This window comes from Amblyomma maculatum, chromosome 1, assembly GCF_055883805.1.
Source record: "Amblyomma maculatum isolate TAMU_Amacu chromosome 1, ASM5588380v1, whole genome shotgun sequence".
Classification (NCBI taxonomy): domain Eukaryota; kingdom Metazoa; phylum Arthropoda; class Arachnida; order Ixodida; family Ixodidae; genus Amblyomma; species Amblyomma maculatum.
The window spans coordinates 73,785,836-73,808,385 of record NC_139344.1 but is presented as its reverse complement, the minus strand read 5'-3'; the positions used below and the strand labels follow the sequence as shown (position 1 = coordinate 73,808,385).

The following is a 22,550-nucleotide window of genomic DNA, read 5'->3' as shown; positions in this document are numbered from 1 at the left end:
ACGCTTAACGTGTTTATGCCGCTTTTGTTTTTCTCGCTGCACTGGTAAGTGGCTATATTCTTCCTCGTCAAGGAGACTATATATTTACACAGGAGAAACATGGGCCGACACAGATGTTCTATAAATTGTGGCACAAATCTGTAAGCAATTTCATGCAGCGAACTACGGGCCGTGCCCGCAGCACTAGTCGCGCACAGCATCTCTCTTTTCTTTGATCGTCCAACAATTGCAAAAAAAAAAAAAAAAAAAGAATAAATTCAGATAAATACGTGCGGCTACGCAAACGCATAAAATTTGGACAAGACCACTGCTTTAACGGCCATTCGATTATTAATGCATTTTTTCGCATGTCGTAAGATTGCTCCGGAGCAATCAATACATCCGCAGACCCTAGCCCCCTCCAGACGCTTGTTGTCTTCTGCCATGTAATATGAGAATCCCGCCCCATTGCTTTTCTATTGTAGTCTAAACCGACTTTAAAAGCTATGCTCGCATATACATCCAAATATTACCCCAATTCCATCAATGCACTCATAACAGTTCCATGCAATGTTTCACAGTTGCCTCAACATTGAATGTGGTGTTCAAGAAAGCTGGACTTGGACACTGAACAAAATGAGTGGCCACCATTCGTTTTGAAACATTTTGTGGCATGCTATAATTTTCTTTTGAAACAATCTGAACTCGGTAAGTTCTGATCGCTTTTCTTTTTTCGCAAAACAAATTAGAAGCTGTTTAACTACATGGCGAAGTCTTTTCTACCATATCTGTCATCCCTGTTTATATGAAATTAATGTTCGCGACTTCAAAACCTTTATTAGGCGTTCGTGAAGCCTAATAAAGCTAATTGGGAAGCCCGCACACTTCCTTATTATCGAGCTTTTTTATGGCGAAATAATATGTGCGCTTCGTCCTTTCTGAAGTTTTGCTTTTCTCTGAGTTCCTGCACTTCCCCGTCAAACTCACAAGTCGTTTTCTTATATTGGAGCCTTTGCATATTCAACCCGTTTCTGCATCTTTCCTGCGGACTGGCTGAGCGTAGCTTTCGGAGTAGCTTCGCTTTCTGCGCAAGGTTGTGCCGCACCCGAGTAATGAGAAACCACGTGGTATTTCGATGTCTGCACGATAATAGCTCCGGATTCGGTTTTTCTCCGCAGCATTTTAATAGCTTTGTTGCTGCTTTTGAGTAGAGGCGAATCTACGTGTAGGTGGTAGAAATGTTTTTCCAGCACAGTCAGCAGATCATGCTTGATCTGCTCGAAACGAGTCCAATGAGCATTACTTAGAGCGGAAGCGAGCACGTTCATCTTGCAAGAAAGCGCGGTGCTGCAGTTCACCGTGCACGCCACTGTGCCACGTGTGGGCGTTATTCCACCGCCGCGGCCTCGTGCTCGGGCAAGCGTGGTCCGTGCTAGCGCACGTGTTCGACCACGGCGTCGCGCAAGCGCGCATCGCGAGCGGTCTTTTTCGGTGCCCGGAGAATGGCCGCGGCTCGCGCCAAGGACCGGCGGCGGCGTCGCCGACGCGATTGTCGGCGCACTCGGGGCTCAGAGCAGCGTAAGTATTTCCAGGGGAAAGGGGGCAGCCCAAAATAAAGCTTGCTCTCTGGGATCCGGGCCAAGCGAAAAGAGCCGCGGGGCCGCAGTCGCGCACGCTGCTCGCACCGGGTCCGCTTCGACTGGCCTGCGACCGAAGGGCGCTGTCCCAAGGACCGGGTAAGGACCGCAGGGGTCACCCCTTGCCGCCGCTGGACTCGCATGCACTCCCTCACTGTGATGCTTGCGCCTGCGTCATCCTCTTAGCGCCGATGTCTTTGAGAAGGGACAGCGGGCACGCCGGTTCCGATGGGCTCCGCGTGCCTAGTCGTGCTCCCTGCGAGAGTGCACCGCGTCTCCTTCGTGACCAGCATCACCGTGAATGGTTCACACCTGGCAGCGAGTCAGTGGTAGTGTATAGTGGTCGCTACGGGAGACGCGCAACTGCTGATTTTCGCTACTATGTCCGGGAGGGCTCCTCTATAGGCGGACGCGTTCGACCTCTCGGTCGAGGCGGCCTCACTGACTCGAGAGGACGGGCGTGTAGCGAAATCTGGGTATTTCAGATGAAAGCCAGGAGGGATCATGGTTTAATAACTGTTTGGTTAAATATCATTGCTCCTGATACAGGTTCGCTTATGCTTAAATTCGCGAAAGGGACATCATATGCAGATCAGAAAGGAGGCACCGCTCAGTATTTCAGTTGATTTACCCTGTTTGCTTCCATCGAATAATATAGATTGAAACATTATTTATTCCCAAGTTTTGTTTTGTGAGTTTGCTGCAATAGCCCTGTAACGACAAAAGTGCTATTTGGCGGTATGCCCGCATCCTCTAAGCACTTAACGTGGGGACCTATCAGGTTATAATTGTGCCCTTTAATTGCTTAAGACTGCTGTGTACGCTTAAATAATGCAGGCTTTGTGTTTACGTGCAACTTTTTCTCTTCAATCAAGTATGTACTGATGCTTCTTGCAAAAAAAAAAAAAAAACATGTGCGCATGTTGTGTCTACACCTGGTATCAATGGTCCCCCGGTTATTTATGCGCTCACCTGTTATCGGGGCATTGAAAAGTACATGAAATATGAATATGGCGTTAAACGGAGCATCCACCACAAGAGTATGTAGAAATTGTTAACTTTAGACTTTTACGACACCCAGAGCGACAATTTCGTATTATTTTTGGCATAAAATATTTATGCCGTGGTTGACATTTACTGAATATGATGACATCTCCACTACTGAAACTCTGAACTAACCAAAAGTGATGAGCAATATACGGCACCGCTCAGCCCATTTCAATTCATTTTAAGCGACATTAAAAAAAAAAACAATCAACATCAAAGTGGGCAAATTATACCCTCAGAATGACTGTAGAAATCATCGCCTTTACCCAAGCGTGACCGGTATCGGCAATTTCCAGTATTGTTATTTCACAGTATTTCCAAGCAGTCATTTTTCTTTTCATTCTTCCAAATTATAAACTAGTCACAAGGAAAGCAATAATATCATTTCCGTTACTTACTAGAGAGCGAATAAACAGCCCTCATTTGTGGTTCAGTTGTTTCAAAATACATTCTAAACAATAATATTAAAAATCGATGCAATCGAAGCCATGCCACCTTACGCATTACGCCATCCTGGCTTGCTCATAGTGCTCATTACTGAGACGTCTCAAATTCTCGAAGCTTCCTGGAAGTTGTCGACTCTGCCTTCCTTTTTCATTGAACTTGGCAATGTTGACAATTAGTATGCCAGTGGCAGCGTTGCAAATAATTTGCGAACACTTGGCTCGTTTGAAAAGTTAAAAACTGCAGGTATTGTTTCACAATATTCTCCTCCACTATACGCAAAGCCATTTGCGGTCAACATAACTGGGCTAAATAACGGTCGGTTGTGATTGTTCACGACACTATACTTGAAGGACAGCTGCCTTCGAGATGAAGAGTATGAAAATTTGGCGGCGAATATTTCGTGTCAAAAACTCGAAACGGTCTATCCAGTGGTATGGTTGTAACCTCAGGCGTTTGCATATCTCGCGTGCTCCCCATCTAATAGTTTCGTACCTTACACTTGCTTTACCTGATTACGACCGACAATTCTGCACTGTGTTCAAAAACGAGGCATGGAAGGTTACTTGTGGCTCCAAGTTTCTGGCCGAGCTAAATTTTCGCTCGGTGTTCGCAATCCTCACCAGGCGTCCATGCAAGGCAATGTTTTGCAGTTTGAAAAACAAGTGTGTCTCTTAGCTGCTCATTTTCCAGAAATGCACATTATGGTGATCGGGATGTTCGACGGGGCTATACGTTTTGTCGTTAAACGTTCAATACGTTGACGATGTTGAACCACGTATCGTTCACGCTGCGTTGCAAACTGAAATCACTCTTAATGAAAAAGAAATTTTTTTCGGTTGTCATTAGGATATTTAAACCAACAAGCTCTAATACCGCTCGTGTCTGCCAAGAAACCACGAGAGTTTTCTCGCTCGCTCACTTACTAGCTTGCCCGCTAAGTCAATTTGTATTGCACTGTCTCACGCCGAAAACGGTAATAATGGCTGTACTGAACGTTCTAGGAAAAAAAAAAAAAAGGCAGATAATTTTAGGCTAAAATTTCAATACCGTAACGAATGCTGTGTTGCGCAGGCTTTGCTCTCCAGTCGCCTAGCTTTATTTACTTGGCTGGAATTAGACGCGCCTTTGTTACCAATTAAATCATTTATTGATTTCCTTTTGATTTATTGATTTCGCGCAACAGGATGGTAAGGCCTCGAATTAGTCTAGATCTGAAGAGGGAACGGAACAGATCAGTAAAAAAGAAGACCTTCAACAAATTAGCAGTGAGCGAGAGAGAAGAATAATTCGGGAGTTTTGTTACAGAAAAGATATTCAGCTTTAACCGAGGGTGATAATCTTAACGTAGAAGCAATGAACAAAAATTAAAGGGTCTCTTGAATGTCTCATAAGAGAAGAATAGCAAAAGCCTACCCTTCCTCTCCTATCATTTGCCTCTCATCGTTTGCCTCTTATCGGCCTTCGATGCAGTGCTAAATATAATTGTAATTGGTTTACAGGAAAGTAAAGGCACCGTATCTGTCACAACTTATCCGGAAAGTGTGCGTTTGGACGGTACACCATCGCTCCTGTCGCGTGGTGTTCGCAGGAACGCTAGACATGAACTAATCTCTTGGAATCTCACGGAATATGACAGATCTTGCGCACAGATCTCGAGCACAACTCTCACGCTTGGGATTTCGTTCCATGAACCTAGAAAGGCTTCCGCCTTATAATTTCAGAGATATCGTTACTGAGTGCGCGGTAGAAGTGGGACGGTATACGATAATTGGATAGGATACCGGTAAACTGTCTGAGTAGGCGAAAGATTTGATTAAAAAACGCCAAAGACTGAAAACTTCCAACACAACAGAAAGGATAAAACTGGCAGAGATATCAAAGCTAATTAATCAATAAGCGTAATGTTGTCAACATAAGGAAGTAAAAAAAGGGGCAAAATTGAGCATGTTGTAAAGAACGGAGGCAGCCTTAAAGCGGTGAAGAGAAAATTGGGCATAGGCAAAAATGATACGCATGCGCTAAGGGACAGGCGAGAAATGTCATCACGAATATGGACAAGATATAGTCAAAGTAGCCGAGGAGTTCTATGCTGATCTCTACAGTAGCCAAAGTAGTCAAGACAGTAACGAGATTGGCGGTAGCGAAAGGCCGTCAGACGTATCCCCGTGACGAAGGACGAGGTTAAAAGCTTTAGAAACTATGAAAAGGGGGAAAACCAGTTGGGAAGAATCAGGTAACTACAGATTTGTTGAAGGACGAAGGGGATATCGTGGTAGAAAAACTGGCGACCCTGTGCACGCAATGCCTGGTGTCATCGACGGCACCGGAGTCATGGAGGAACGCTGACGTTATCTTATTTCATAAGAAAGAGGACGCGATGGACTCGAAAAATTACAGGCCAATCAGCTTACTGTCTGTTACGTATAAGGTATTTACTAGGTAATCGCTAATAGAATCAGGACAACCTTAGACTGCAGTCAAACAAAGAATCAAGCACGTTTTTGGAAACGGTACTCTACTATCGATCATATCCATACCATCGACCAGGTGATAGAAAAATGCTCGGAATATAACCAGCCCTTATACGCAGCATTCATTGATTACGAAAAAGCATTTGACTCAGTAGAAACCTCAGCACTCATAGTCATTGCGAAATCACGGTGTATACGACCATATGTGAAAATACTGGAAGGTGTCTATAGTGGCTGCACTGCAACCATAGTTCTGCATTAAAAAGTAACAAAATTCCCATAAAGAAAGGTGTTCGGCAAGGAGACACGATCGCCCCAGTACTATTCACAGCTTGCTTAGAGGAAGTATTCAGAGACTTGGAATGTGAGCAGTTAGGGATAAGTGTCTATAGAGAATACCTCAATAATATGCGGTTCGCTGAGGACATTGCCTTGCTGAGTAACTCAGGTAATGAATTGCAAAGAATGATTGATGACCTAGAAAGGAATAGCAGGAAGGTAGGCTTGAAAATCAATATGCAGAAGACTAAGGTAATGTTCAACAACCTCAGAAAGGAACAGCAATTCACAATAGGTAGCGAAGCACTGGAAGTAGTAGCTAGGCGAATATGCCTACTTAGGCCAGGCAGTAACCGCAGATCCAAACCATGAAAGAGAGATAGGAGAATAAGATTGGGATGGAGCGCATTTGGCAAGCATGCATTCATAGATTATGACTAGCAGCTTACCGGTATCGCTCAAGAGGAAAGTATACAACAGTTGCGTCTTACCTCAACTCACCTGTGGTGCTGAAACGTGGAGGCTAACGAATAGGATTCTACTTACGTTGAAGACAACGCAGAGGACTATGGAACGAACAATTGTAGGTTTACCGTTAAGAGATAGGAAGCGCCCCCTCCCCCCCCCCCCCCCCCCCCCCTTCCCAGAGTGGGTCACAAAAAAAAAATAGAGGGTCTCTTAGATGTTTCTTAAGAGGAGAATGGCGAAAGCCTACCCTTCCTCTCATCGTTTGCCTCTTATCGGTGTTTTTTGCAGTGTTACATATAACTATAATTGGTTTACAGGAAAAGAAAGGCACCGTATCTGTCAGCCTTTCTCCTGTAGGTATGTTTGGACGGTACACCATCGCTCCTCTCGTGTGGCGTTCCTTGGCGCGCGTTCAGGTGTGGGATAGCAGATGTCAGGAACTCTAGACAAGAGCATACCTCGCGGAATCTTGCGGAATATGACAGATTTTGCGCACAGATCTCGCGCACAACTTTCGCGCACAACTCTCGCGCACGGGAGTATGTTCCATGAGCCTAGACAGGGTTTCGCCTTAATAACTCGAGTTAATATAATTCTAGTGGAAATCAAGAAGAAATGGGCATGGGCGGGACATGTAGTGCGAAGAGAGGATAACCGATGGTCGCTTAGGGTAAAAAACTGGATTTCAAGGTAATGAAACCGTAGCAGGGGGAGGCAGAAAATTAGGTGGGTGAATGAGATTAAGAAATTCGCAGGGGTCAAGTGGATGCAGCTAGCACAGAACCGGATTCAGTGGAGAAATATGGGAAAGGCCTTCGCCCTGCAGTGGGTATAGTCCGGCTGATGATGATTGATTTGCTGCCCAAGGGCTGCGCCGTACTGCTGGACTTGTTGCTTCAGCAGCATGTTGCTATGCAACTGTTATACAGCTGCTATGCAGGTGTTTACCAGTCACAACTGCTCCACGAGCATGACCAGATTTTTCTCGGTGTAGTAGACTTCGGACCAGTGCTTTTCCACTAAAAAACATTAAATGAGCTAAACTTCACCAAAATCAAGCGGTCGTCATGAGGACTAGATAGGAAATTTCTGCTGGCCATCTCAAGTATAACGCCGTGCCATGTCTCGCAAAAGTTTCACCCTGCTTTGATTCTTGTTTTGAGCTTAGTGTTCTCCGCCAATTCGGGCCCTTGATTCGGCGGGCGCTGAAAGTTCAGGAAAAGCCAGCGCGTTCGCGCTCTTTCTAGCATTGCTTCATAACTTACTCCGATTTCTTGTCCTTGTCCTGCGTTCCTTGCAATTGTTCGCCGCACCACGCGACAACTGCTAGGTTACTGAAAGAAAGCGCCTCCATTGGTCCCTTCTCATATTCTATGGAATATATAGACGACCAAGCCGACTGGTGCACCTTTGAAATTAAAACCAAGATAAGACACATTGGCTTACGCATCTGTATTTCTATGCGGATGTGGATTGCCTATACTACATCAGGCGTGTCTCTGTAGTTTTCAGCACGCTAACTATACCACGAGGAAAACGGGAGCCTCCGAGGCGAACACCTCATTGTGAACGAAAAGGTGCACTCGAACACGTTCAAGCGACGCTCGGTATTAGGTAGCGTTGTGCGCATCACGTTCGCGATCCTCGAGTTGTGCAAGTACTAGCTCCTTCCCACGAGCTCGTATTTTACTGTTGGGAACTGATTTTCTTGCTATCGGTTTCTTTCATTTCTACTCGTCTCGCTGTCTCATGCACTTCCACCTGACAACAGCATGACCAAAGACGGTCGCATCCTGTCCTGAAAGCACGCGATAACGCACGGAGCAGGTAGATAAACGTGATCGAAGAGGATGTCGCAGCATTGTCAGCTTTTTTTTTTTTTCTTTTTTTTTTTTTCATGCTTACGATCGCTTTTGAGGACACGTATAATGATGTGCACGGATTCGGGTACGTATCGCGAGGCTTAGTTCCGTCGGCAGCCTCTCTTTCCCTATTCACCAGGGAAAAAAAGTTCAACGTGTGCGGCCCTGCATGGCTGGATCTAGGAATTAGAAGGCACCTTCCACGTTGATCCGTTCTGAATCTTTTTTGAACAAAGGCCTGAACCAGCTCCAGGAATCATGGTCGGTTAGCTTCTCATCACAGGCTCAGGACGAGGGATGTTGAGCTCATAAAGCCGCTTTCGGCTTTAGAGAAAGTTTTCTGGCATAGTCATTGCTATGGCGCCGAGGCGCTTATAGTGAGTAGCCTAATCTCCGCTGCAGAACGCCCGCGTGCGCGCAGCTTCAAGTAAAATACAAAATTGCGTTTGCGCTCGACCACGTTAACCTACGCGATATCTCGCCGACTTGGAGTGGCACGCCGATTTCGGCACTCAGTCCCTAAATACAGCGGCCTTCCGAGCTGCGTGCATGGCGATCTTATCGGGCACAAGTTAAACAATACACCACTCGAGAGGTGGGAATACTCCAACTTCCTTTCTGATTTTCTTCACCGCATTAGCGGCGCCAGCTTTGAATGAGAGAGAAAAAGTCGGTAATCGCAAAGGCGAGCTCACTCGAGAAACGAACAAGAAGAAAACAAAAATGCGTGAACGAATGCCAGGGACTTTGGCCAAGAAGCTTGCTTGTTTACGCATTCCTTCCTTACTTTTGTCAAACTATATAACGTTTGAGCGATGGTCCTAAACGTAATACCCATGACAGTAGTTACCGCATGAAAACCTTCTCCAGGTTCATTGTCCTGAATGACAAACTCGATTGTAGTTCCCTCAGGTCCACCTCCTGCGGAGCGCGCTCTCTTTGTTAGTCCTCTCGAGACACCTTTTGTGTCGCCCTGGGCGTCAATGGGGCTGTTTTATGTATACAAACAGCGCTTGTCTGCTGACCGCTTTCGCCGAGCAGTCGGAAGCCGCGAGATAGGTTTCGGACCATAAGCAAGTGGTTTGGCTGATAGTGCCCTCGGAAAGTCATTATCAGCCAAACTGCTTGCAAGTGACGTTCGGAAGCTGAGGCAACTTGCTGTGCCCTAGCTACGGGCCTGCTTTCGAAGCGGAAGCACACAACGCGTTCACACCGAGTAGTCCCCACTGCGTTGCTCATTCACAAAATTAGGTTGCCTGGACGAAGTCCACGGGGAATCAAAAGTGGGTCGCTATTCTTGGCAGAGCGACAACACCTGAACGCTGAGGTGTCGCCGGACTTTGCTTGGAGTAGCGAGCACACATCCAGCTATGTGCACGGCGCACATGGAGATGGTTTCGTTAAAGACATTTAGCATAGCGCAGGCGTATATAATTAAGATTACGTGTGCTGCATGTCTTGTCTGGCGCTCTCGGGTTCCCCCTCTGTTTGTGTTTGTGTAGGAAGAGATACAAAATAGCACTCTAAAAGGTACTAGAGGCGCAAGGGCCGGAGAAGTGGGCAAGATAACACTGGAAGGGTTCAAGCCGGTGAAGAATTTTTAACGCTTCCTCGACGAAGCGAATAGGCGTGCAGAAATCAGGGTAGCATATTCTAAAGCGGGTTTCAAATGCTACTACACCCGCTATATCTAAATCCTCCTCGGAGTTCGTTTGCTTTCCCAATTTGCTGCTAGCGCCGCGTTTGGCTGTCTTTTCACGTGCGTGTGCGTCCGCATGCATGAAGTAGCCGTTGCCGACCAGCCGTGCATTTGCTCGTCCCGGCTTCAAGCCAGTGTTGCGTTCCAGTATTTCCATATGCATGTTATCTCCCGAGTAATCGGTCACCATCAACTGGTTGCAGAAATATCACCGTCCAGCCCCTGTACGACCAGTGTTGTATCATACCAGGCATGGAGGGGGATCGAAGATTATTGGAATGATTTTAGGCCTTCCATTATGCGTTACTCTGGCACGCGTCACCACATCTACCCGCACGTGGTCATTGCCGGCGCCTTTGAAGGGCCGCCACGCGTTTTCCTTTCCGAGTAATGCGGAATAAGTAGCCTCGTCCATCCCTGCACTTAATCGCTAGAATGGGTGGTTAGCTTTGGTTTGGAGGGTTTAACGCTCCAAAGCGACTCAGGTTATGGGAGACACGTAAGGGAGGCCTCCAGAAATTTCTACCACGTGCGGTTCTTTAACGTGCATTGACATCGCACAGCACACGGGTGCTTTGCTTTCCGCCTCTATTGAAAGGCGGCCGCCGAGGTAGGGATGCGATCCCGCATCCTTAGGAACAGTAGTCGACCGTCGTAACCACTGCGCTACCCTGGCGGGGCTAGTATGGGTGGTTAATATGTAAAACAATGCATGTTGGAAGCATTTTTTTGCGCGGTAGCGTAAGGCGTCCTATTGCGCAGAAAATCCTGCGATGTTGTCATCGGCGTCGTTTGACCGTTAGCGAAAAACACCGAAGGAAGCAAAGAATGAACATAATTCGAAAACTTTAAGCTCCGCCTTTAAGGATAGGGCACGATAGTGTTAATTCCTCTCGCATGCGGATCCCTTGCGGATCTTTGTTCGCGTACATGGCCCTTAACTACTCTTCCAATCACTAATCCCTTAATGTGTGCCTCTCCTCCCACGCACTTACTAAAATACAACCCCATGCGCGTGCCTCCATGGCCAAAGAATAGCATGCCTGACTAGAGATCCATGTGTCCCGGTTTCGATTCCCATGTCACCCTTCAATCACCAATGCGAAGCCCGACTTACCAGCTCCTGCCAACTCGGCCATGTCATGTGGCCTCATGACGTCACAACCACGTCGACCAATCAGTGACCGCGATGGCCAAGTAGCCCAAGGTGTCAGCCGAACACTGTACTGGTTTCGAGTCGGCGGGGATTCTGATGCATCTTTGTATCTTGGTGCACTTTTTTTCTCGTACCTTATCTCCATCGGGAGAACAATTCACGTCAGTGTGGCAGTCAGCTCTGTAAGATGTTTGAGTTTAACTGGCGAGAATTGCAGCTAAAGAGCATTTCATGCTTAAAATAGAAGCTTTCACAACGAAGGCGAAAAGTAATTTTTCAATAAGGCTGCTGCAGTTTGCGTGAGCAATTTATTACTCATTGATTTTAGTATGACTTTCGTAAAATGTAGCTCCGATCTTGTCAGCGAAACCGCCTTAATCGAACACACTAACTAGCCTAGTGACATGACAACTTATATCTGCAAAGAATGAACATTTTTAAGGGTCAGCGCGCAATGCGTGTCTGCTGCCCCGATATAGACGGCGTGAAAGCGCGAGCTGGCATGTAAGAATGGCTCATGACTCGCCGGAGCCCCGGCCATCATACCGTTTCTTCCGGACCACTTATCTGTGCGAAATGTTTTGAGAATTTGGCCCACAGACAGCTCGTATCTATAGGTTTCACGGCGCTACACGGGCATGTGTCTGTGAAGCATTTTAGTCACGAAAGTCAATCTGTACATACTCACCAGACACTCACTATTATCTACTACCAAGAAAGATATTTCAATACGTGTACTTACAGCCACCTAATTGTCAAAAAGAAAAAAAAAAGCTTTCAGACGCTTAGTACCACCTACGTACATGAAGGCGAAAGTTCTCTCACGTAGCGACGTCCAATTCCCACTAAAAATATTTGCAGCGCTAAAAGACGACACAGAGAAAAAAGATGCACAGGACGGCATCTTTTTTCTCTGTGTCGTCTTTTAGCGCTGCAAATCTTTTTAGTAACTATGAACCAACAAGCCCAGCTTGGAGTCTTGCTACAATTCCCACTCTTCCTCCTGTGGCGAGCGCCACAACATGCGGTTCTAATCCCTATCACTAACTCGACTAGCAGGTGCGTGCCAATTAAGCAGCGAAATGGTATGATGGTTATGCTTTAGTTTATAGGGTTTAACGTTCCAAAGTGACTAAAGCTATGAGAGGCGCCGCAGTAGAGGTCTTCGAAAATTTCGATCACCTGGGGTTCTTTAACGTGCACTGACACCGCACAGCACACGGGTGCCTTGCTTTTCGCCTCATCGAAAGGGGGCCGCGACGACCGGGATTCGACCCCGCATCCTTGGGCACAGCAGTCGAGAGCATAGCCACTGCACCACCACCGCGGGGCACGAAATGGTGCGACACCACCCAAAACGCTGCACGAAGAAAGGTTGTGTCAGTTTTAATACTGAAGGGGGTATATCTGACGCCATATGGAGGTTCTCTAGAGATGCTTCAAGAGCGAATGACGCGCCGGAGGCATTAACGCACCTCTGCCACAAGAGTCGCTACGGTGGCTCGACAACGATTGACGTCCTAATTGTTGTGGCAACTGTGAAGCGAGCGAGCAACTCGAGCATTTTCAAACCCTAGATCTTAATTTGGGGCTAAAATCTTCGACCATATTCTGGAACTCGAACCCCCTACCTTCTCTCTCTCTCTAATCTGAATTCAAACGGCATGGTACCACTCCAAGTGACCACGCTCTGCGGACCACTTCCGGCGACAAATGTTCTTCTCGTCAGACGTATGACTTTCGCCTTGATAATGGAAGCGACTCAAAACCTTTAGGAATTCACGCACGCCGCGAAACGAGCTTCATGGAATTGCAGTCGCATTAAAAAAAAAAAAAAAAAAGACACGTTCTGTCAACTTAATTATTTATTGTCCGGTGCTCTTCCCGCAAAAAGCACAATCAGCTGCAATAAACTTTAGTAGTATATACTACACTTCGAAAGAAGGAAAAAGTGACAGCACCAAACAACAGCAGCAATACTTTACACACCGAGCAACTTGGCGACGTTCATCTCTATATACTGGTTTGGGAAAGCGATTTCTATTTGTATTTGTGAAATAGCCCAGTCATTGTATTTATCAAGGGGTTAAAACTCTTCCGGCATCACTGAGGTTCTGGAAACTAAGCTGGATGCTTCGAGAATATTTCTGAAAAGTGGCATCTGCAAATGTGAACGCCATGCCGCAACGGGATGTGTAAAAAAAAAAAATATGACATATTAAAGCAACGCAGAGTTCGCTCAGGGAAGGAATAACAGATTTCTGGAACGGCTGAACAAAGGAGTTGGGTTGAGCGCGAGGTACCTAATGGTGTCTTATCGAAAGCAGCGTATCGGCCCCTATCTGCATGGCCCGGCCTTTGTCCGCTGAACAGGAACGTCCCAGGCAGTTGGATTACCACTGAAAGCAAGTCGTCAGCATGCCACGTGCATTGTGTTTCGACGGATGTAGCCATCGTGCCAGTTTAGGTACTTAACAGCGAACTTTATGTGTTATTATTAGCTTTGCTTTGTCTTCCGCGGGGCAATACCATGGTAAGACGGACCCCTTCAACGCTAGACAAAAACAGTTCCAGCAGCCCAGTAACTAAACGCTGAGTGAAGGAAAGCCATGCGGAATCTAGCCTTTGAGGAGAATGATGAAACTAAGTGGATAAGGATCATTTTATCATTGAATTTTAGCGGACAGATGCTTCAGAAGAGAGCCCAAGTTGTTGTCTCTGAAACCCCTTTAATCAGCCAGTGTTAACATAGATCACTATCCTTATGACTCGTAACCTATAGGTTGGGCGACGAGGCTTAATTGGGTTCTGGCCGAGGGTGGCTGGGAGACAGCTGCCGTAGCAACCTGTAACGCTTTAAAGACAGCTCCAAGCAGCGCGTCTTGTCTTTAAAAGTAAACCATATCCTTCCCTGTTTAAGGAGGGCATACAGTGTATTCTTTATTTGCAAAAGGCCTTCCCGCGGGTGCATGCATCCACTAACAGAATGCAGTCGCTGTTTCTTCGGAAGCCATATAGGTCCATTTCTTATACGGAGCGTCCTTTTTTTTTTTTTTTTTTTTCAGGGGCCTAGCTCAACCAGACATCGAGTTTAGTCAGTTAATCCATAGAGCGGGCGGGAAATTTCGTGAGCATGTCAGCGAAGTGACGTGTACTTACGTGCAAGTAGCGCTTGTACGCCGAGCTCAAGGCTCTTTTATTTCATGCGTCAGCTTTCCACGCCACCATGTGATGTCAGCACCCGCGCTTCTCGGCGTCCCCGCAGCAGCCGGCTTCACAGGTTGTAGCGAAGGCAGGCGTACCGGCAGCCTCTCGTGTTCTTGCTACAAAAAAAAAATAATAAAATTGGCTTTAAGGAAACGAGAGGCGCAGTAATGATCTCACCTTTTGGTACACTTTTTATTTATTTATTTATTACAAGTTCCTGCAGCGCCCGAAGGCATTATTGCAGGGGGAGAGATGACACGTAATCTTGCTGGGAACGCCAGTGATAAAATACATAAAAATGAAGAAAATAAGAAAATAACAGGACACAAGTGATAATGCGGAAAGAAAAACATGCATCTAAAGGGGGCAACTGCGCGACGAACAAAGTGATGAAAACACTCAAAAAACAAAGTAATGAAGGAAACACACGCAAGAGAACTGGGCGCCACGTCACACATCCGATAAAAAAGCCCGAAATAAATTTTCAGTGCAACACTCAGTGATGCCAGCTGGCAGCCGGTTCCACTCATTGATCGTCAGTGGAAAAAACGAGGTTTTGTACACATCTGTCCGGCATTTTATTTCGCGGATCTTCCACTGATGGTCAAGTCGTCTAGAAAAAAAGTGAGGTTGAAGCAGGTACCGGTCTTTGTCAATGCTGAACTTTCCAAAATAAATGCGATACATGATCTGCAGTCTGAAATGTTTTCTGCGGTGAGCTAAAGTTTCCCAACCAAGATGATGTTTAATAGACGTGACACTAGATGAAAAATTATAATTATTAGACACAAATCTGGCAGCATTATTTTGGACGCGTTCGAGCATGTCTGATAAGTAAATAAACTGGGGATCCCATACAGGGCATGCATATTCAAGAATTGGCCTTATGTAAGTGAAATACAGGAGCTGCTTGACATTTGACTGCGCTTTGCTGAAATTACGCTTTAAAAAATTAAACATTCTGCAGGCTTTCGATGTAATATGCTCAACTTGTCTCGTCCACGTAAGGTTAGAGGTGAAATATACGCCGAGATACTTATATTCAGAAACTTTTTGCAGGGGAACATTATTTATTGAGTAGCAGGACGGTAGAGGGGAACGCTTACGAGTGAACGAGATAAGCTTGCATTTTGAAATGTTCAAAGACATTTGCCATTTTGAGCACCAGTGCTGGATAAGATTTAAGTCTCGCTGAAGTTTTAATGCGTCAGAAGAACTTTCCACAACATGATAAAGCACACAGTCGTCAGCATATAGCCGAACTTGGCAGGTGAGGTCAAGAACAATATCATTAATAAAGATGAGAAAAAGAAGGGGTCCAAGGACAGGCCCCTGGGGCACACCTGAGGAGACGTTTACGGAATCGGAGTTACAACCGTTAATTACAACACGCTGCATGCGGTCCTGGAGATATGAATGAAGCCAGTCGAGGATATTGGGATGCAGACCAAGGCAACGTAACTTATGTAATAATAGCACATGAGGTACAGAATCAAAGGCTTTTTTAAAATCCAGAAATACACAATCAATTTGATATCCGTGGTCAAAAGAGGAAAACAGATCATTACTGAACTCAAGTAACTGGGTGGTACAGGAAAAACCCATTCTAAAGCCATGCTGAACTGGCGTAAAGAAGTCATGAGAGTCAAGGTGTTTCATGACTGCACTGTAAATTATATGTTCCAATGTTTTACAACACACGCTAGTCAGAGAAATGGGTCGGTAATTAACAACAGACATTTTCGAACCGCTTTTATGCACTGGGACAACATTAGCATTTTTCCAGTCATTTGGCAAACATGCCGAGTTAAGCGATGTTTGGAACAAGGTGACTAAATAATGAGCAATTTCGTTCGCACATGATTTTAAAACAAAGGTAGGTACACCATCAGGGCCGCTGGCGGAAGCGGTCCTGATGTTATTAAGCAGTTTTAAAACACCCTGATAAGTAAAAACACATCTCAACCTAAAAAAGTATGAAAATTTGGGAGAGTCAGTAAGGATCAATAATGTTGCGGGACATGAACAAACATGAGAGCGAAGAAAGGAGAGGGCGAAGGGCTTCGGTCCGGTTCATTCTTCTTTTTCAAGATTGCTCTTGTAATGATACAGCGTCACGAATCTCAACCGCCCTATGAGGGAAGGGAGGAAGCTGAGAGTGAAAGACGAAAAGTAGAAAGAGGCGCCGTATAGCAGGACTTCGGATTAATTTCGATCCCCTGCGTATTTTTAACGTTAACTCACATCGCACATCACGTTGCCTCATTGCTTTTGCATTTCGCCTTCATCGAAACGCGGCCGTCAATTTCTTAGGCGGGGTTTTAAGTTTCGCTACTGAATGCGACCCAGTAGGGGAAGAAAAAAATCTTCCCTGAGTATTGCCGCTCGTGTTGCTTTTTGGCACAAAATTATTTGGTGACGACCTCGCTTGTGAGGCGCCCCACTGGCATGTCTTGGAATCAGTAGTGTGCCTTTCGAGTGACGTCATTCGGAAAGTGCATGGTTCTTCTGAGAGCTGGAAAAGAGCGGGCAAATAAACTTGAACCTTCTTACACTCCCTTCCCCTCTTCCTTTTGCCTGGAACTGAGGCAGCGAGAGATGGTTAGCTTTTAAAGGAAATAATTAAGACAGCTGTTGATGCTCATTCTGGGTACTTCGTTTATAGGTATGAATTCAAGATTAGTTGAAAACACTTTGTACACTCAAGCTTATTTTTGCGGATGTGCGCATTATCATACGTATCAGGTAATGAAGACATCTCGGCCAGAGACCAACGGCACATGATCTCGCGGCGCGCTTACCCATGCCCGATGCGCTCGACCGAACATCATCATCATCATCATCAGCCTGATTATACCCACTGCAGGGCGAAGGCCTCTCCCATATTTCTCCACTTAACCCGGTTCTGTGCTAGCTGCATCTACTTGACCCCTGCGAACTTCTTAATCTCATCCGCCCACCTAACTTTCTGCCGCCCCCTGCTACGCTTTCCTTCCCTTGGAATCCAGTTTGTTACCCTCAGCGACCATCGGTTATCCTCTCTTCGCACTACATGTCCTGCCCATGTCCATTTCTTCTTCTTAATTTCTACTAGAATGTCGGTAACTTGAGTTATTTCTCTGACCCACTCTGCACGCTTTCTATCTCTTAATGTTATCCCTACCATTTTTCGTTCCATAGCCCTCTGGGTTGTCCTCAACTTAAGTAGAACTCTCTTGGTTAGCCTCCACGTTTCAGCCCCATAGGTGAGTACAGGCAAGATGCAACTGTTGTATACTTTCCTCTTGAGCGATACCGGTAAGCTGCTAGTCATAATCTGCGAGTGCTTGCCAAATGCGCTCCATCCCAATCGTATTCTTCTTGTTATTTCCTTTTCGTGGTCCGGGTCTGCGGTTACTACCTGTCCTAAGTAGACATATTCGCCTACTACTTCCAGTATTTCGCTACCTAATGTAAACTGCTGTTCCTTCCCGAGGCTGTTGAACATTACCTTAGTCTTCTGCATATTGATTTTCAAGCCTACCTTTCTACTTTTCCTGTCTAGGTCATCAATCATTATTTGCAGTTCATCCCACGAGTTGCTTAGCAAGGCAATGTCATCAGCAAATCGCAGATTACTGAGGTATTCTCCATCTACCCTTATCCCTAACTGCTCCCATTCCAAGTCTCTGAATACTTCCTCTAAACAAGCTGTGAATAGTACTGGGGAGATTGTGTCTCCTTGCCTAACACCTCTCTTTATGGGAATTTTGTTACTTTCTTTATGCAGAACTATGGTTGCTGTGCAGCCGCTATATATATCTTCCAGCACTTTCATGTATGGCTCGTCTACCCCCTGATTTCGCAATGCCTGCATCACCGCCGAGGTTTCAACTCAGTCAGATGCTTTTTCGTAATCAATGAATGTTATGTATAAGGGCTGGTTATATTCCGAGCATTTTTCTATCACCTGATTGATGGTATGGATATGATCGATAGTAGAGTACCGTTTCCGAAACCCTGCTTGATCCTTTGCTTGATTGCAGTCTAAGGTTGTCCTGATTCTATTAGCGATTACCTTAGTAAATACCTTATACGTAACAGACAGTAAGCTGATTGGTCTGTAATTTTTAAGGTCCTTAGAGTCCCCTTTCTTGTGAATGAGGATAATGTTTGCATTCTTCCATGGTTCCGGTACCGTCGATGACACCAGGCACTGCGTATACAGGGTGGCCAGGTTTTCTAGCACGATATCCCCCCCCCCCCCCCCCGTCCTTCAGCAAATCTGTAGTTATCTGATCCTCTCCAGCTGATTTCCCCCTTTTCATAGTTTCTAGTGCTTTCTTGACCTCGACCGAACATCACTACTCCGTTTTGAAAGCGCTGTTTGAAGACTATCCCGGTGTACGAAGAGCGGAGGTGCTCGACTGTACTGCTACGCATGCTTATTCGCTACAGTCCCAGTCAGCCTCAATACATGCAGGGAGCGTGCATTAAATCACTGAGTGCGTGGGACATTTATACGTTTATTAGACATCCATGAATGTCTTGACAACGTTAAATCTACGTGTCATGCAGTGCAAATTGATCGCACGAAAAACGTATCATCAATGTCATCCACCATCAATTAAATATCCAATGAACGTGCAATAGTCTCGCTTCAAAACTTTCTTACATACACCCAGGAAGGTCATCCCAATGTGAAGTATCCGTGTAGCACATGTAGTGCAAAATGATGATTTGAAAAATACTTGGGCACACGCACTATTTTCCAGTGTTATCCATGGAGTTAAAAGTCCCATGGGTCTTTAACGTTTGGAAAGCATGCGAAAAAAAAAAAGGGGGGGGGGGGGGGGCATAGGTCAGCGACGCCGAGCCAATAGAGTCTAAAAGTCATTCCCCAAAATAACCATAAGTGTCCCTAAAATATGTGGGTAACGAAAAATTAGTAGGTGTGTGCAGACTCACTTTATTGTTACCTTTGTGCACAAGTGAAGTCAATGTGATGCTATCGACTACAATGGTGTCATAGGCCTTAAAGTTGGTGCTTCGGATACAGACATTTATAACTCAGTGCTTGAGATGATATTCTAGGCTTCTTTTTCCGTGTACTGAACACACCCAGCAAACCATATAACATATAACATGAATATCCACGAGATATTTACGCTGGATATTGTACTGCAGAAAACATTGCATGCAGGAGTACTTTAGTTATATTTGTAGTCAACTCTAATCTCTGTTCGAATATACATTTGTACATAGGCATCATCAGCCATTTTACAGCATAACACCTGTACAAGTTAACTGCCCCCCCCCCCCCCCCCCCCCATGCCACATAACAACAGCACTTCTCTTATCTTGTCATTCACCCGATACCAACAGATTGCCTTCACTTGAATCTCCCATGAGGCGTCAACGCGGGGGCTGATTATGTATACTCTGAAGACATGTAAATTCATCTACAGTGGTCTGTTTGCTGAAAACAGCAGTTGATTCCGGAATACTAAAATAAGCTCACATAGCAGCTGTCAATTTGGGTGCATAGTGCTCCCATTTAATCGTCTATCTCCATTGTATTTATCCTTCGGTCGTACATTAATTGACAATGGTGCAAATATGCCTAATCTTGGCCTAACTGAAGAAATTAGACCTTGCCCAACAACCGGATGTAATTGATCAATTTTGTTCGAATCACTGTGCCCAACAGTTGTTTTTGTTCGGAACGATATAAAAAAAATATCCGAGGCCGATTACTATATTCCTTAATCCGAAATTTGAGCACAGCTCTTCAACTTTTTTTTTTTTCATAAAGCGAAAGAGAACACGAGGGGAGAGCGCGGTAACGCGGAGCAAGAGTGAGAAAGAGATCGTCAGGCCGTTTGTTTATGCCGGCCTCGGTAACGCCCACACTGTCGATTAGCGAGCGGCGCCATAGAGTTTCTTACTCTGACCTAGAGCGAAAGCTCTGCTGCCATCTATGGGAGTTTGCATGGAGTTTCCAGACGACCAATTCAGCCACTATGGGCGCTCAAAGCATCATGGGCCGGAGAGCTACCGAGTGCAGAACTACAACTTTTGGCCAAAACTAATGCAAAGATAAACGTTGTTCTACCGTAAATAATGTCCTATCATTCAATATTGTGACTATAAATTTCAAAAAGGGAGAGAAACAGCCTCTCAGTGTGAGATTTATCCAATATAAGCGATGGTTCTTTCTCCTATTGGCTTAGTTTTGAGCAGCACAAATACCAATATTTCGCACTTAATAGGCCCACTTTAAGAGGAAAAAAAATTTTTTGAAAATATTTATGGTTGCGCAATTACTTAAGGAAGTTTTTTAGTGGCATTTCGGGAAACAGAAACCTTTTATTGGCGACGTCTGCTTTTGCGCTTTCGCTACTGTGGCTTTTGCGGTCTATGTACGCACTTCGAGATGATGATGATGATGATGATGATGATGATGATGATGATGATGATGATGATGATGATGATGATGATGATGATGATGAAAAAGAAACATCATAGTAACGCCACTCCATGCATCTGAGAAAAACCGACTGTCCCGCAACAAGTAGCACACCGGCCCATGATTCTTAGCGCGCCCATGGTGGCTGAAGTGCAGCGCCCTCGGCTTTCCCTCTAGTTAGTGTAAGAAGCTCTATGAGCGGCGCAGAGCTCGTGGCTCTGCTTTCTGTTCTGAGAAAATCTATGTGGCTCGTGATTCCACCGTGGCTCGTGGCTTGTGACTCGCTTCCGCTCGGTTACACTGGCAACGGCACCTATCGGCAACACGTTTCAACACATCCGAACGGGCACATAAGAGCTCCAATCTAAACATTGACACAGCTAAGCTTAGCACATCAATGAGAAGTAGCTGATTGGCATTTGCTGGAGAAATCCGTAAAGTGATGGAAGACTCGGGATAAAAGTCCGGAACGTAGACAACAGGATTTGCTGTATATTTCTGTTCTTTCGCACAGCCTCGACGCAGAGCAGTCTGAAAAATGGTTGACGCCAGCGCCGTGGCAGCATTCAAATTTTGACTTGCACGTGTCAGTGCCTGCGTGTTCCTACGTATGGACTGACTTGTACATGAATCGAAGTTGATGAAGACGGTGAGATACAACGCGAGAAAGCGCTAGTTTTTTTTTTATGTAAAATATATTCAGTGCTTCAGGGCATCGAGAAGTATGTCATGAGAGATGAAGGCATGAATAATTTAAAGGAAAGAGGTTTGCTGACTTTTTGAAGTCCAGGGGTGAGCGATAATGTGGTGCCTACGTCCAGGCAATAAATGCAGCAGGAGTTTTCGGGGGAATACCCGCTGCCATCAGATGCCGGATTCTTGAATAACACGATCTGTCGGGCTAGTTGGTTGCGATCCATGTACATCAGCGCGAACATGATCAGGAAGAAAATGTAGATCAGCGCTCCGTCCTATCTGCATTTTCTTCGCGCTGCTGAAACATATGCCGGATTCTTGTCGGTCAGAGTGCTGGGCAATCCCACAGCAAGTGGTGAATGTCGACTTCAATGTTTTCGCATTCGCATATCGGACACCCTGGGCGCGGATATAAATGTCGGAAATGAGGCCACGTCCGAGTGACGGCAGGAGTGAGGGCAACCTCGACACAGATCCTACGAAGCGCAACCTCCTCTGCGCGGGTGCGAGCGCACGAGAGGGTTACCGCACTCAAGAGCACGTGTGCGGCACCGGAGGTACTCCTTTCTTGATGAAAGGAGAGTAGCGTTGTCCAAATCAAAGTGCCGAGGCAATGATGACCCTGAGGTCACGATACGGGTCGGCAATTGTGCATTGCTCTCAGAAGACGGTTGGTCCCTTGGAACCCACTCAACACGCATAAGCTGCAGAATGCGTGCCGCCAGCTGGTGGATGTCTTGACATATTCCTGGTCAGCTGCTGACACGCCGGAGCAACCGTACTGCTTGAAGGACTTCAGTGTGGATGAGAACGTGGGCCGCAGGAGGCATAGTTGCGGCCACGGAGAGCAGATCGCCTCTTTAACTCCAACGAGCTCAGGACAAAATACTGTAGGTGGTTCCGTAAGCTGACACGTGGAGGTCTGATTAAGGCCAGTCCTGCACGGACAGTAGACTGCTGTTCTTGTTTCGAAACCTCGGATGCTTGCATCCATGTATGCAATGGACCTTAGAGGGTGCGCCTCTTGCTCTTTTAATTTCTTAACAGACGTTGGTCTGTCGCGCTGCCCTCTCTTCATTTAGCTGTACGAACTTCCGGGGAGGAAGAACTGGCGCTGGCGTCTGAATAATGGAATAATAGAGTTTGTAGTGGCA

At 45.9% G+C, this 22,550-nt stretch overlaps 1 protein-coding gene across 2 annotated transcripts in view; it reads left to right on the top strand.

The window, feature by feature from the left end:
- The window catches only part of LOC146202806 (uncharacterized), a 149,120-nt gene that overhangs the window by 57,064 nt on the left and 69,506 nt on the right, over positions 1-22,550 (top strand). The window contains exon 1 of one of the 2 annotated variants that reach the window (XM_084588347.1): positions 1,597-1,715. The exons of the other annotated variant lie outside the window; for it this stretch is intronic. The gene's annotated coding sequence lies outside the window, so the exon portion shown is untranslated. Of the gene's footprint in view, positions 1-1,596; positions 1,716-22,550 lie in introns of those variants that run through there. 2 annotated transcript variants of the gene reach the window in all.